Source organism: Pongo pygmaeus, chromosome 7 (genome assembly GCF_028885625.2).
Source record: "Pongo pygmaeus isolate AG05252 chromosome 7, NHGRI_mPonPyg2-v2.0_pri, whole genome shotgun sequence".
Taxonomy (NCBI): Eukaryota; Metazoa; Chordata; class Mammalia; order Primates; family Hominidae; genus Pongo; species Pongo pygmaeus.
Genome location: NC_072380.2, coordinates 125,069,563 through 125,086,952, shown reverse-complemented (window position 1 = coordinate 125,086,952; position 17,390 = coordinate 125,069,563). Strand labels below are relative to the sequence as shown.

The following is a 17,390-nucleotide window of genomic DNA, read 5'->3' as shown; positions in this document are numbered from 1 at the left end:
GCTTGGTCATCAAAAGAATTAGAAAATATGAATTAATTTTTTCTTACTCTATTAGTTACAGATATGTATAAAAATATAAAATTATAAATTTTTTCGGTCTTTCACAAGTATAGGTGGTAACATTTTGAATGAATAAAATGCATAAGGTTAGCCAAAAATCTTATTGTTTCAAAGTTGATTTTGCAATAGTATATCTAACTTACACTGGGAAATAGAATGTATACTATCTAAAATTATGGGTATCTTAATAGTTTAGAATTTTATAGTATTTCAGGGTAATTATAATGACGCTTGGCTTTTGTAGAGTTCCATAGACATAGAAAATATAGAAAGTAGGGAAATTACTCTCTTCTCTGCCCCAAGAACATACCTGGAAATTATTATTATTTTTTAAATTACATAATATTAAATTCAAAAAAGAGTGATAAGACCTAATCTCAGGTTATAAAATAATTCTAATGACTTGAGTTCTCATTAAAGTTATATTAGTATGTGATGTTAAAAATAAGATACATATATATATATATTTTTTTTTTTTTTTTGAGAGAGAGAGTCTTGCTCTGTCGCTCAGGCTGGAGGGCCGTGGCATGATTGCAGCTCCCTTGCAACTTCCGCCTCCCAGGTTCAAGCCTCCTGCCTCAGCATCGCGAGTAGCTGGGATTACAGGCGTGCACTACCATGCCCAGCTAATTTTTGTATTTTTACAAAATACAAAAGGGACCAGGTCTCAACTGTTGTCTAGGCTGGTATCAAACTCCTAGCCTCAAGTAATCCACCCCCCTCGGCCTCCCAGAATGCTGGGATTACAGGTGTGACCTACCGCACCCAGCTGAAAATAATATTTTTAAAAATAAAAGATAAGCAAAATTTTTGTTTTATCTTTGTTTTAATTTTAATAATCTTAATAGTCCACTCTCCATAGGGAAGAATGAGTGTGTATATTGACACATAATAGACAATCATAAATATATAAAATTACTTTTTAATAACACATTTTGCCGTATGAAAACGAATTACATTTGCCATTCTTATTTTTACCTTTTTAAAATACATTTGTTCATATGTCAGTTCATAGGTCATTAGAATAAAAAATAATTTTAAATTGTGAAATAACATAGAAGGTACATTCATATCTACTGAGAAGAGATCAAAGATAAATCTGTTGATATGCATTCACAGGATATGCAATTTTTTTTTTTTTATGGAGTCTCGCCGTGTCACTCAGGCTGGAGTGCAATGGCACGATCTTGGTTCACTCAACCTCTGCCTCCCGGGTTCAAGTGATTCTCCTGCCTCAGCCTCCCAAGTATCTGGGATTACAGGCACCCACCACCATGCTCGGCTAATTTTTTCTATCTTTTAGTAGAGACGGGGTTTCACCATGTTGATCAGGCTGGTCTTGAACTCCTGACATTGTGATCCACCCGCCTCGGCCTCCCAAAGTGCTGGGATCATAGGTGCGAGCCACAACACACAGCCAGGATATGTAATTTTTATAGAATATATTTGCTTCAAGTAAAATTTTTTTTTACCATTTAAATCAGGACATTGTCAACAATTGTGCTAGGATAATGGTATAAACTAGGCTGTCACAAATAACTAGGAAGGATGGTTGGTCATTTGATTTCTCTAGGAATTTGATATCGCCACTCCCACCCCCAACCCCAAAAATATACCTAGCGTATTTCACAGTGCATTTTTTCTTACAACAAATATTTTATTTTTTCCGTGACAATAGATGCAATCTGAACTATTCTTGTATTATTCTGTTATTTGTTGAATGAACACTTACAAAAAATAATTTAAAACACTAGAAGACTATAAATGACTCTTCAATTTTCTTATCTTTTAGCTAAATAACCATGATTTCTGATTTCTGATATTTATAATTTTCTTAATGCCACTATTTGCCAATCCTATCATCTGAATATTTATTCTCTCCCTCACCCCACTGCCCCCCAACAACACACACAAATTCTTATGTTGAAACCTAATCCCCCATGTGGGGGTATTAAGAGGTGGGGCCTTTGGAAAGTGACTAGGTCTTGGGGGCTCTACCCTCAGTAGTGAGATTAGTGCCTATATAAAAGAAGTCTGAGGAAGCATATTCAGCCTTCCGCCACATAAGGACACAGAGGCACTGTCTGTGAAGCACAGAGCAAGCCCTCACCAAACACTACATCTGCTGGCACCTTGATCTTAGACTTCCCAATCTTTAGAACTCTAAGAAATACATTTATGTTGTTGAAAACTTACCTAATCTGTGGTATTTTGTTATAGCAGCCTGAATTGTCTAAAAGAGCCAGATTCCATGCTAAGTAATTTAAATACATATTTGATGCAATCCTCTGACAAATCTATGGAACTGTTACTTTTGGAATGTACAGATGAATAAACTGAGTCTGAAAGAGGTAAAATAGTTCTCTTTAAAGTGGCAGAGCATAGTAAGGGTTAGAGTGGAGGCAGGATTTAAAACTGTTTTTCTACCTTTAAACCCTAAATTAATTGATAGATTACTGCTTCTCTTTATGTTCTGACTTATAAGCTATTTCCCAATTACATTTCTGCCTCATTTATTGTGCAGAATTGCTGACTCTATTAAAATACATTTTTGACAGTCCACAGATATAGGAGATAAATCAGCTGGACTTGATGTTCCACCTATCTTGTGCCTACCAGAGAGCTGGGGTTAATAGGGCAGAGAGATCTTCCCCTTAGGTACTTGTACTCTCGTAAAGACAAAACAAATAATGTCCTCTTTTCTGAACCACAATACATACCACACAATACATTGACTTCATACTCGTGAAATGTTATAAATAACATTTATAACATTCTGAACTAAAGGGATCATGAGCTAAAAGAAATGTTTCTATATGTCTATGTGAAAATTAGTCATGCAATATGCATAAATTGGAAATTACATTTCTTGAAATCAGTTTAATAATTGAAGACAGACACTTAATAATAACTCTCTTCAAAACTCACAGTAGATTTTTAAATCTTTTTCTGTAATTACTAAGAATCATTATTTCTGCCTCACTTTCCCCAGTAATTATTTACATAATTTCTGTGTCACTTTTAATATATTTATGTACGTATTGACAGAAAATATCAATGCTGTAAAAATAGAAGGACTTAGATAAGTAGTTCTCTTCATTTAGTTCCATGTAATCTACTATAAAAACAGAGTAATATAATGACATGGAAATTCATAAACTAGTTCATTAATCTTTAAATATCATCAAAAACCCTTTTATTCCTTTAGTTAGAGTGTTCAAAGAACCTACATATGCCAAGAACTGAAATGTAAATGTATGAATTAATCTTTAAAGGTTCTGTTTGTATATTTATCATGTTAATGTGGTGATTAACGTGAAAGGTTGTAAATAATTATGTAAAATTGCATGAAATCATCAGAGCTGGGAATTGTACTAAATTATCAGCACATGAGTCGTGGGTGAATGTCTTGGCTTTGTCTGCGTGACTGAATTGAAGTGAGTTACAATAAGATCCTGGAAAATTTACACAATCTCTGATCTTCAAATCCCATACTAATAAAACAAGAAAATAAGAAAACTTCTTCATAGGTTCATTATGGCTAAATGATTAAAAACCTTGGCTTAGTTCTTGGAACCTAATAAGTACTAAAGAAAATAAGTTGTTTTTGTTTTTGTCAAATAAGACACCAGAAAATCAAGAGAGAAGATTCCATTTCTAAAAGTATTCGATGCAGAATATAGGACTTAATATGCAGTACTGATCAAGTGTTTGATACTATTGATTTTCATGTGCTGATATTTTATTTTTAAAACTATTTAAAGTTATTATATGGAAAATGTGCCTCCCACAGAAGATTTTTGCATTTTGGAAAAGGCTGAAAGCATTGAGTACTGTCATTCTTTCCAACTCTAATTCAGGATTCCTTGAATGTTTGACTTCTATTTGCATTTAAAATTTATAAGAAAGTTTAGGAAAAATGTGTTGATTTTATTGAAAATAATAGTAAATCTTTATTAAAATATACCATTTAGGAGGACAGTGAAATTTCCACCAATTAATGCATTCCAGGTCAAATGGTTGAGGAGTATACTTTTTTTTTTTCTTTTATTATTATTATTATTATACTTTAGGTTTTATGGTACATGTGCACAATGTGCAGGTAAGTTACATATGTATACATGTGCCATGCTGGTGCGCTGCACCCACCAACTCGTCATCTAGCATTAGGTATATCTCCCAGTGCTATCCCTCCCCCCTCCCCCCACCCCACAACAGTCCCCAGAGTGTGATGTTCCCCTTCCTGTGTCCATGTGTTCTCATTGTTTAATTCCCACCTATGAGTGAGAATATGCGGTGTTTGGTTTTTTGTTCTTGCGATAGTTTACTGAGAATGATGATTTCCAATTTCATCCATGTCCCTACAAAGGACGTGAACTCATCATTTTTTATGGCTGCATAGTATTCCATGGTGTATATGTGCCACATTTTCTTAATCCAGTCTATCATTGTTGGACATTTGGGTTGGTTCCAAGTCTTTGCTATTGTGAATAATGCCGCAATAAACATACGTGTGCATGTGTCTTTATAGCAGCATGATTTATAGTCCTTTGGGTATATACCCAGTAATGGGATGGCTGGGTCGAATGGAATTTCTAGTTCTAGATCCCTGAGGAATCGCCACACTGACTTCCACAAGGGTTGAACTAGTTTACAGTCCCACCAACAGTGTAAAAGTGTTCCTATTTCTCCACAACCTCTCCAGCACCTGTTGTTTCCTGACTTTTTAATGATTGCCATTCTAACTGGTGTGAGATGGTATCTCATTGTGGTTTTGATTTGCATTTCTCTGATGGCCAGTGATGGTGAGCATTTTTTCATGTGTTTTTTGGCTGCATAAATGTCTTCTTTTGAGAAGTGTCTGTTCATGTCCTTCGCCCACTTTTTGATGGGGTTGTTTGTTTTTTTCTTGTAAATTTGTTGGAGTTCATTGTAGATTCTGGATATTAGCCCTTTGTCAGATGAGTAGGTTGCGAAAATTTTCTCCCATTTTGTAGGTTGCCTGTTCACTCTGATGGTAGTTTCTTTTGCTGTGCAGAAGCTCTTGAGTTTAATTAGATCCCATTTGTCAATTTTGGCTTTTGTTGCCATTGCTTTTGGTGTTTTAGACATGAAGTCCTTGCCCATGCCTATGTCCTGAATGGTAATGCCTAGGTTTTCTTCTAGGGTTTTTATGGTTTTAGGTCTAACATTTAAGTCTTTAATCCATCTTGAATTGATTTTTGTATAAGGTGTAAGGAAGGGATCTAGTTTCAGCTTTCTACATATGGCTAGCCAGTTTTCCCAGCACCATTTATTAAATAGGGAATCCTTTCCCCATTTCTTGTTTTTGTCAGGTTTGTCAAAGATCAGATAGTTGTAGATATGTGGCATTATTTCTGACGGCTCTGTTCTGTTCCATTGATCTATATCTCTGTTTTGGTACCAGTACCATGCTGTTTTGGTTACTGTAGCCTTGTAGTATAGTTTGAAGTCAGGTAGTGTGATGCCTCCAGCTTTGTTCTTTTGGCTTAGGATTGACTTGGCGATGCGGGCTCTTTTTTGGTTCCATATGAACTTTAAAGTAGTTTTTTCCAATTCTGTGAAGAAAGTCATTGGTAGCTTGATGGGGATGGCATTGAATCTGTAAATTACCTTGGGAAGGATGGCCATTTTCATGATATTGATTCTTCCTACCCATGAGCATGGAATGTTCTTCCATTTCTTTGTATCCTCTTTTATTTCCCTGAGCAGTGGTTTGTAGTTCTCCTTGAAGAGGTCTTTCACATCCCTTGTAAGTTGGATTCCTAGGTATTTGATTCTCTTTGAAGCAATTGTGAATGGGAGTTAACTCATGATTTGCCTCTCTGTTTGTCTGTTATTGATGTATAAGAATGCTTGTGATTTTTGCACATTGATTTTGTATCCTGAGACTTTGCTGAAGTTGCTTATCAGCTTAAGGAGATTTTGGGCTGAGACAATGGGGTTTTCTAGATATACTATCATGTCATCTGCAAACAGGGACAATTTGACTTCCTCTTTTCCTAATTGAATACCCTTGATTTCCTTCTCCTGCCTAATTGCCCTGGCCAGAACTTCCAACACTATGTTGAATAGAAGTGGTGAGAGAGGGCATCCCTGTCTTGTGCCAGTTTTCAAAGGAAATGCTTCCAGTTTTTGCCCATTCAGTATGATATTGGCTGTGGGTTTGTCATAAATAGCTCTTATTATTTTGAGATACGTCCCATCAATTCCTAATTTATTGAGAGTTTTTAGCATGAAGGGTTGTTGAATTTTGTCAAAGGCCTTTTCTGCATCTATTGAGATAATCATGTGGTTTTTGTCTTTGGTTCTGTTTATATGCTGGATTACATTTATTGATTTGCATATATTGAACCAGCCTTGCATCCCAGGGATGAAGCCCACTTGATCATGGTGGATAAGCTTTTTGATGTGCTGCTGGATTCTGTTTGCCAGTATTTTATTGAGGATTTTTGCATCAATGTTCATCAAGGATATTGGTCTAAAATTCTCTTTTTTTGTTGTGTCTCTGCCAGGCTTTGGTATCAGGATGATGCTGGCCTCATAAAATGAGTTAGGGAGGATTCCCTCTTTTTCTATTGATTGGAATAGTTTCAGAAGGAATGGTACCAGCTCCTCCTTGTACCTCTGGTAGAATTCGGCTGTGAATCCATCTGGTCCTGGACTTTTTTTGGTTGGTAAGCTATTGATTATTGCCACAATTTCAGCTCCTGTTATTGGTCTATTCAGAGATTCAACTTCTTCCTGGTTTAGTCTTGGGAGGGTGTATGTGTTGAGGAATTTATCCATTTCTTCTAGATTTTCTAGTTTATTTGCATAGAGGTGTTTGTAATATTCTCTGATGGTAGTTTCTATTTCTGTGGGATCGGTGGTGATATCCCCTTTATCATTTTTTATTGCATCTATTTGATTCTTCTCTCTTTTTTTCTTTATTAATCTTGCTAGCGGTCTATCAATTTTGTTGATCCTTTCAAAAAACCAGCTCCTGGATTCATTTATTTTTTGAAGGGTTTTTTGTGTCTCTATTTCCTTCAGTTCTGCTCTGATTTTAGTTATTTCTTGCCTTCTGCTAGCTTTTGAATGTGTTTGCTCTTGCTTTTCTAGTTCTTTTAATTGTGATGTTAGGTTGTCAATTTTGGATCTTTCCTGCTTTCTCTTGTGGGCATTTAGTGCTATAAATTTCCCTCTACACACTGCTTTGAATGCATCCCAGAGATTCTGGTATGTTGTGTCTTGGTTCTCGTTGGTTTCAAAGAACATCTTTATTTCTGCCTTCATTTCGTTATGTACCCAGTAGTCATTCAGGAGCAGGTTGTTCAGTTTCCACGTAGTTGAGCGGTTTTGAGTGAGATTCTTAATCCTGAGTTCTAGCTTGATTGCACTGTGATCTGAGAGACAGTTTGTTACAATTTCTGTTCTTTTACATTTATTGAGGAGAGCTTTACTTCCAAGTATATGGTCAATTTTGGAATAGGTGTGGTGTGGTGCTGAAAAAAATGTATATTCTCTTGATTTGGGGTGGAGAGTTCTGTAGATGTCTATTAGGTCCGCTTGGTGCAGAGCTGAGTTCAATTCCTGGGTATCCTTGTTGACTTTCTGTCTCGTTGATCTGTCTAGTGTTGATAGTGGGGTGTTAAAGTCTCCCATTATTAATGTGTGGGAGTCTAAGTCTCTTTGTAGGTCACTCAGGACTTGCTTTATGAATCTGGGTGCTCCTGTATTGGGTGCATATATATTTAGGATAGTTAGCTCTTCTTGTTGAATTAATCCCTTTACCATTATGTAATGGCCTTCTTTGTCTCTTTTGATCTTTGTTGGTTTAAAGTCTGTTTTATCAGAGACTAGGATTGCAACCCCTGCCTTTTTTTGTTTTCCATTTGCTTGGTAGATCTTCCTCCATCCTTTTATTTTGAGCCTATGTGTGTCTCTGCACGTGAGATGGGTTTCCTGAATACAGCACACTGATGGGTCTTGAGTCTTTATCCAGTTTGCCAGTCTGTGTCTTTTAATTGGAGCATTTAGTACATTTACATTTAAAGTTAATATTGTTATGTGTGAATTTGATCCTGTCATTATGATGTTAGCTGGATATTTTGCTCGTTAGTTGATGCAGTCTCTTCCTAGTCTCGATGTTCTTTACATTTCGGTATGATTTTGCAGTGGCTGGTACCGGTTGTGCCTTTCCATGTTTAGCGCTTCCTTTAGGAGCTCTTTTAGGGCAGGCCTGGTGGTGACAAAATCTCTCAGCATTTGCTTGTCTGTAAAGTATTTTATTTCTCCTTCACTTATGAAGCTTAGTTTGGCAGGATATGAAATTCTGGGTTGAAAATTCTTTTCTTTAAGAATGTTGAATATTGGCCCCCACTCTCTTCTGGCTTGTAGGGTTTCTGCCGAGAGATCCGCTGTTAGTCTGATGGGCTTCCCTTTGATGGTAACCCGACCTTTCTCTCTGGCTGCCCTTAACATTTTTTCCTTCATTTCAACTTTGGTGAATCTGACAATTATGTGTCTTGGAGTTGCTCTTCTCGAGGAGTATCTTTGTGGCGTTCTCTGTATTTCCTGAATCTGAATGTTGGCCTGCCTTGCTAGATTGGGGAAGTTCTCCTGGATAATATCCTGCAGAGTGTTTTCCAACTTGTTTCCATTCTCCCCGTCACTTTCAGGTACACCAATCAGACGTAGATTTGGTCTTTTCACATAGTCCCACATTTCTTGGAGGCTTTGCTCGTTTCTTTTTATTCTTTTTTCTCTAAACTTCCCTTCTCGCTTCATTTCATTCATTTCATCTTCCAGGGCTGATACCCTTTCTTCCATTTGATCGCATCGGCTCCTGAGGCTTCTGCATTCTTCACGTAGTTCTCGAGCCTTGGTTTTCAGCTCCATCAGCTCCTTTAAGCACTTCTCTGTATTGGTTATTCTAGTTATACATTCTTCTAAATTTTTTTCAAAGTTTTCAACTTCTTTGCCTTTGGTTTGAATATCCTCCCGTAGCTCAGAGTAATTTGATCGTCTGAAGCCTTCTTCTCTCAGCTCGTCAAAGTCATTCTCCGTCCAGCTTTGTTCCGTTGCTGGTGAGGAACTGCGTTCCTTTGGAGGAGGAGAGGTACTCTGGTTTTTAGAGTTTCCAGTTTTTCTGCTCTGTTTTTTCCCCATCTTTGTGGTTTTATCTACTTTTGGTCTTTGATGATGGTGATGTACAGATGGGTTTTTGGTGTGGATGTCCTTTCTGTTAGTTTTCCTTCTAACAGACAGAACCCTCAGCTGCAGGTCTGTTGGAGTACCTGGCCGGCCGTGTGAGGTGTCAGTCTGCCCCTGCTGGGGGGTGCCTCCCAGTTAGGCTGCTCGGGGGTCAGGGGTCAGGGACCCACTTGAGGAGGCAGTCAGCCCGTTCTCAGATCTCCAGCTGCGTGCTGGGAGAACCACTGCTCTCCTCACAGCTGTCAGACAGGGACATTTAAGTCTGCAGAGGTTACTGCTGTCTTTTTGTTTGTCTGTGTCCTGCCCCCAGAGGTGGAGCCTACAGAGGCAGGCAGGCCTCCTTGAGCTGTGGTGGGCTCCACCCAGTTCAAGCTTCCAGGCTGCTTTGTTTACCTAAGCGAGCCTGGGCAATGGCGGGCGCCCCTCCCCCAGCCTCGCTGCTGACTTGCTGTTTGATATCAGACTGCTGTGCTAGCAATCAGCGATACTCCGTGGGCGTAGGACCGTCTGAGCCAGGTGCGGGCTATACTCTCCTGGGGCACCGTTTCCTAAGCCCGTCGGAAAAGCACAGTATTCGGGTGGGAGTGGCCCGATTTTCCAGGTGCCGTCTGTCACCCCTGGAAGGGGAACTCCCTGACCCCTTGTGCTTCCCGAGTGAGGCAATGCCTCGCCCCTGCTTCGGCTGGTGTACGGTGCACTCACCCACTGACCTGCGCCCACTGTCTGGCACTCCCTAGTGAGATGAACACGGTACCTCAGATGGAAATGCAGAAATCACCAGTCTTCTGCGTTGCTCGCGCTGGGAGCTGTAGACCGGAGCTGTTCCTATTCGGCCATCTTGGCTCCTCCCCCGGTTGAGGAGTATACTTAAAGAAATAGACATTTTGGTTTGTTTTCGTTGTTGGCAAATTTTTTAACATAAAATAAAAATAAAGTTGAAATAATTACTACTACAATTTTAATCGGCCTTGGAAATATATATTTAACAAATGTTTATGCTCTGCTTTTCTTCTTACCCTAAAAATTTAAATATCACATTATCCAAAGAAATAAATATTCTTAATCCATGAAGACATCCAGATGAGACAGAGTTAGAAAGAGGCAAGATATAGATGGGAGAAATGATCTGTCACATTAAACAGAGAGAGAAAAGGAAAAAATTTAAAAAAAAAATAGCAAAATACCAAGTGAAGAGAAGTGAGTGAAGAAAGTGAACATTTGAAGAGAATATTTGTGAAACATAGAATAGAGAATATGAGACTATAAATTTTATTTTGTTTTTATTTTTATTCTTTTTGAAATGGAGTCTTGCACTGTCACCCAGGCTAGAGTGCAGTGGTGTGATCTCCTGCAACCTCTGCCTCCTGAGTTCAAACAATCCGCCCACCTCAGCCTCTAAAGCAGCTAGGATTACAGGCATGCACTACCATGCCTGGCTAATTTTTTTGTATTTTTAGTGGAGACAGGGTTTCACCTTATTGGCTAGGCTGGTCTTGAACTGCTGACCTTAGGTGATCTATCTGCCTCGGCCTCCCAAAGTACTGGGATTACAGGTGTGAGCCACCGGGCCTGGCCCAAGACTATAAATTTTAAACCATTAACTGTTTGTGTCTGAAACTGAAGAAAGCCCGTATTCTACATGATTATCACAAAGTGTTTTTGTATTTCAAATGTATCAATTGATTAATCCCAGCATTTTAGCCATCAAAAACAAAAATCTATATAAAAAGAGTAAGGTGATGCTATCCAACTAAGGATTTATCTTAGCAAGTACAGTAGCTAACACCAGGAACTAAAGCCTATGAAAGACTTTAGGCTGTTATCTAGTCTATTACTGATATTCCACTTCAGGAGTGAATGCTAGTTTACTGTTCTCAACCTAGATTCAGCCAGAACTCAATTCCTACTTTTAGGGCAAAAGATAAGGTACCCAGGAACCCACACCATCTCTCTGTCAGAGATCCAGCAGTCTGTAGTTTCCTGGGCTGTTTGAGAACACTGACACTGCATCCATCAGGAGTCTTTAGATAAAGAACAGACTACTTTTGATTTTGCATTGATTCTTGCTATGGTTTAAATATTTGTTTTCCCCAATTTTTTGTGTAAAAATTCTAACCCCTAAGGTGATTGTATTGGGAGGTGGGGCTATTGGGAGATGACCAATGGGATTAGTGTCCTCATAAAAGCAACACCAGGGATATTTTCACCTGTTCTACCATGTGAGGACACAGCAAGAAAATAGCTGTCTATGAACCAGGAAAAGGGCCCTCATCAGATACTGAATCTGCCAGTGCTTTAGAAAACTTTGATTTCCCAGCCTTTACAACTATAAGAAATACATTTCTATTGTTTATAAGCCACCTAGTCTATGGTTTTTTGTTATAGTAGCCTGAACAGACTAAGACGGAAAATTGGTACCAGGAGTGGGGTGCTACTGTAACAAAAACCTAAATATGTGGCAGCAGCTTTGCAACTGGGTAACAGGTTAGGCTGGAAGAGTTTGAGATGCATGCTAGAAAAAGCCTACATTGTTGTGAAAGGACTGTAAAGGGAAATTCTGATGAGGGCTCAGAAGTAGAGGAGGAAAGCTCTGGAGAAAGGCACCATCCTTTTACTAAAATATCTAAGTGGCTATGAACAGAATATTAGTAGAAATGTGGATAGTAAAGGTAATTCTGATGAATCCTTAGATAGAAATGAGGAACAAGTTGTTGAACAATAGAGGAAAGAATATTCTTGTTATAATGTGGCAAAGATTATGCCACTTTATAACAAAAGTGGCTGATTATGTTCAGATTCCATCTATTTCTAGAAGGTAAAACTTCAAACAATGAAATTGGATATTTGGCTGAGAAAATATCTAAGCAAAGTGTTAATGGTTTAGCTTGGCTTCTCTTGACTGCCAATGATTTAAACACGGAATTGTTAATCGATTGGAAATCAGGGCTGGGCACAGTGGCTCACACCTGTAATCCCAGTACTTTGGGAGGCCTAGGTGGGCAGATCACAAGGTCAGGAGTTCGAGGCCAGTCTGGCCAATGGGAAATCTGTCTCTACTAAAAATACAAAAATTAACCAGGTGTGGTGGCACATGCCTATAGTCCTAACTACTCTGGAGACTGAAGCACGAGAATCGCTTGAACCCAGGAGGCAGAGGTTGCAGTGAGCCAAGAATACACCATTGCACTCCAGCCCGGCTGACAGAGCAAGACTCTGTCTAAAAAAACGAAAAACAAAAAAAATTGGGAATCAAAACTTCTATATTTTAAAAACTTTCAACCTACCTGTATTGGAAAAATGAGAAGACCTATTCAAAAGAGAACTTTAAGAGTTTAGCCAAGGCGGGCAGATCACCTGAAGTCAAGAGTTTGAGACCAGCCCTGGCCAACGTGGTGAAACCTGGTCTCTACTAAAAATACAAAAATTAGCCTGGCGTGGTGGCGCATGCCTGTAATCCCAGCTACTTGGGAGGCTGAGGCAGGAGAATTGAATGAACCTGGGAGGCGGAGGTTGCAGTGAGCCAAGATCGTACCACTGCACTCCAGCCCAGGCAACAGAGCGAGATTCTGTCTTAAAAAAAAAAAAAAGAGTTTAGTCAAGTAATGTTTGATAAGAAGATTAGTATGAACTGACCATCTCAGTAGAAGCTAAAAGCTATTCATCAATACAATGAGAAGATTAGTTAGCCATCTAAACAGAAGCCAGGACCTATTGTCCAAAACAAAGGAAGAATGAACCTGAATGCATTGCAGAGATCATCGAGGCTGCCCATCCAGTCACAAGCCCATAGTGCAAGGGCCTTGGAGTCAGATTTCAAAGGAAGGGCCTTAAACCTCAGGCTCTGATTCATGCAGTCTGTCACACAGCTGCTTGGCTACACAGGGATAGTTCCTGTGAGTCTGGTTCCCATGCTCTTTACCCAATAAAGCTATGGAGATGTGGTTGCCTTTGTGTAGATTTCAAAGGGTGTCCTGGAAAGCCTTTCTGCCCAGGCAGAGAACTGCCATAGGGGTCATGTGGATAGCCCCACACCTTTAGCATTGCCTTGTGGAAAAATGCCCAGTGGAGCTACAGAGGTAGGGCCACCCATATGATCGTGAAACAGTAGAGCCACTGGTGTGTGATGTTAGTCAGGGAGAACCACAGGCATGCAACTCTAACCTGTGAGAGCTGTAGTATGTATTATGCCCAGCAAACCTACAGAAGTAAGACTATAACCTCCAGTAGGTCCAGAATGTGGGACCTTCCCTGCAGTGTGTCTGGGAGGAGACCTCCAACCTGTGAGTCTAGGAGGTGAGACCATAGGCCCAGTGGGACTGAAGAACAGAGCATTGAATCAAAAAGATTATTCTTGAATTTTAAGGTTCTGGTCCTGCTTAAGATCTGTTACCCCTTTCTTCTGCCCTGTTTTTCTTTTTTAAGAATGGAAATATTTGTCCTGTGCCTGTCTCACCATTGTATTTTGAAAGTAGATAATTTGTTTGATTTTACAGACTCACAGCTGGAGGTGAGTTTGCCTCAGGATGAATCATATCTTAAAGTGTCACCCTTATGTGATTGACATGATATTCAGATGAGACTTTGAACATTAGACTTATGGTTGATGCTGGAACAAATTACACCTTGTGGGGCTATTGGGATGGAATGAATGTATTTTGCATGTGAGGACATTAATTTTGGGGGCCAGCAGCAGAATGCTGTAGTCTGAATGTTTGAATCCCCCAAATGCATATGTTAGAATCCTAACCCATAAGATGATAGTATTGGGGGCAGGGATTGGAAGGTAGATATGAGGGCAGAGCTCTCATGAATGGGATTAATGCTCTTATGAAAGAGACCCGAGAGAGATCTCTAGCCAGTTTTACCATGTGAGGACACAGCCAGAAGACGGTCATATATAATCCAGGAAAGGGGCCCTCAGCAGACATCAAATCTACCAGTGCTGACTTCCCAGCTTCCAGAACTGTGAGAAATAAATTTCTGTTGTTTATAAGCCACCCATTCTATGGTATTTTGTTATAGCCTGAATAGAATGAGGCAGTTTAAAAGTACATATCCTGAGATAGAAAATTGTGTCATATGACTTGTATTTTCTGCCAAGATCACATGAAAAAGACTTATTACCTTATACCATTTTAAAAATATTCTTCCTTGTGGAACAGGTATAAATCCATAAAGTTGACGATATGACAGATGGATATATGGGGTCTATGTGAGAGAAGAAATAGAAAGGTGATGATTCTAAATGACATTCAGAAGATAGACAAGTTTAAGTTTTACCATTTGGTGCAACTACTAATCCTTACCTAAATGAAAATATAGTTTGCATTTCTATTTTTAACTGTAAATATTTTTAGCTTCAAAATGTTCTGAATAAAAATGGTCATGTCTTAAAATATTTTTAAGATAGAAAAAGCTCAGTGTCTTAAATGTTCAAATATGAGAGTCAAGTACAGAGCTATCTTACGTTAATATCAAAGTGTTCTCTTTAATTTGTGCTCCTTTTCAACCTTTGTTAACTGCATAAAACATCTGCCCCAAGGTCTTTGAATTTCTTATTTCCTTTGATTAGAAGAGATAGCTTTTTATCTCACTACATAATTTCACTGAAGTCTCCTATCTTTCTTGGCCATCCTATCTAAAATAATTTTCTGCCACCCATCAACCATTTACTCTTTATACCATTACCTTTACAGCAACCATCGAACTGTATTATGTATAATTTTTGGTTGTAAAACATTTCTTAATCTGTCTTAGTTGTCCGCCTTTCCATGTCACTATATTGGTTTTGGGCTCAATCGAAAGAGGACTTGGCACACAACAGGTGTTCAGCAAACTTTTATTCAGTGAGTGGATTTTAGTAAATTACTGTATCAATTTCCTGAATATTTGTAGAGGGTCTGACAACCCTTACCAACTTCCCAAGTCCAAGGTCTATACTTTTTCCATTTCAGTATTCCACCACATGGTGATACTCTTGCATAGTTTCCTTGCTTAAACCTTTACAAATCTGCGGTTTCAAACTTCTGACATCTGCAGGAAAGATATGTATGTTGGTAAAACACAAGCAATAGATTTACATATTATATGGGGAGTTTTATTCTGAGAGAGAGCAAATTCTCCATTTACACTTTACAGTTTAGATATAATCTTTGACAGCCTATTTACAGGGTTTTATACATGATGATTGTTTTTCTCTGTCTTAACAGTTCAATGAATGCTCAGTTAACAGCTTAAGCCAAGTGAGCATCCAATTGAAACCAAAACAATACTGCTTTCTACATTCCTAATGATTTCCCTCTCAATTGTATCATTTCAGTTTCACAGTTCTTATTATTACTGTCAACACTGTTTTTTTTTTCTGTCACAGTAAAGCACAAGAAAATGTTCATTAATTTTGCACACACTGACATACTAAAACTAAACTGTTGATTGGAAAGCAGCCCCATAAGACATGATATGTGAGTTGTGCTTATAGTTAAAATGGTCAAATACTAAATTAGAAGATTCACAAACTTTAACAACCAGTTTGCAAACAATATTTAATAATCTTATACAAAGCTGTAGTTCCAAACCTTTCTTAATTACAATAAAATACAATGAAATTTTACTTAAAAAAATTAGACTTGAGACCAATGTAAAACTGAAAAATAAAACTTATGCTGAAGACTGAGTTTTTATCTTCCAAATTTGACCTTGTTACACTTCACGTTTCTTAAACTCTGCAGTCTCCTAAACCCCCAGGCTTTCCTCACTTTTAGACTCTGTGATTCAAATAACCCCCTGCAGCCACTAATAGCTTTGATAATATATGGCCTTAGGCATAAGTACTTCTGTTAGCGGGAGGTCTTTTTTGAAAAGCCCTGGAAGCTGCCACCTACTCCCCTTAGGCAAAGAGTCTTTAATTAGCTGCTTATCTGATCATGCTTATCTGGTTCTGTTTTTTCAAGTTCTTTAGAGACCCAGAAAGAACTACTTCTACTTGAAAGTTTCCATGGCAACACCTGTCTACTTCATCTTTTCTTAGAATGGAAAAAAAAAAATTCATGAAGAAATATATACAAACTCTCCATCTCATTCATTTATCCATTTATTCGTCTATCCATTCATCCATGAAAAAGTTATTAAATACAATAATAAATAGCAATTTTTGGCATTTGAATGAAGCACTATTAAGCATTATCTCATTTAATATTGACAACAACTTTGGAAGGTAGATATAATTATATCTATTTTACAGATAGGAAAACCTCTTGGTTTAGATAAAAAAGCAGAACTGGATTTGAACTTAGGCTGCTTGATTTGAAAGCCTGTTCTATTAATCCACATATTATATTGAATACTGATCAGAACAGAAATTTGTCATATATCTTTTTAAAAACAGGATGCAAATGTTAGATTAAGTAATATATATGAGAGTCAAATGTAAAAATTCTGTATGTGGTATTGCATATCTGCTAATTTTTCTATAGCATATTTTGTTGGTAAATAAATACAGATGATGGCAGTAGAATTAGACAAACATGGTTTGCTTAGAAAAATACTGGGAGACAGGAATGATGCAGGAATGATAAAGAGGTAATTTGAAAGCACAAAATATATACAGATACACAATCAGTTCTTCAGTGATTTATTCAGCAATAATTTATTGAGTGCTTACTGCATGCCAACACTATTCTAAGCACTGATGACATAGTTTTGAATAAGAATATAAGATCTTTGTCCTTACATTTTGCATTTACATTTTACATTTTACTGGAGGAAGACAAAAGTCATCAAGAAATATATTCTTTTCTTTTGGGGAGTGATAATACTGTAGAAAAAAATAAAGCAGGAGCTGGAGTTGCAACAAGACATCCAGAGCATGCTGCCATTTTAAACCTGAATACAATGAACAAAGGGAGGGATGAATAAAAGTCTTTCTTGTTGGTGAGCAAGTGTATGGACTGTTGAGGGGAGAGAGATCTTGACATGTTCAAGCCACAGTGTCTGGAACACAGTAAATGATAGCAAAGAGTGATAGGAGATGAGTTTAGAGAGGGAGAGCAGAGGGCCAAGTCACATGGATCCTTGAAGACCACAGTGAGTTTGAAATTTTTCTAACTAGTATG

General features: G+C 38.1%; 1 protein-coding gene across 1 annotated transcript in view; it reads left to right on the top strand.

The window, feature by feature from the left end:
* The window catches only part of CSMD3 (CUB and Sushi multiple domains 3), a 1,221,229-nt gene that overhangs the window by 1,024,625 nt on the left and 179,214 nt on the right, over window positions 1–17,390 (top strand). The window lies entirely within an intron of this gene.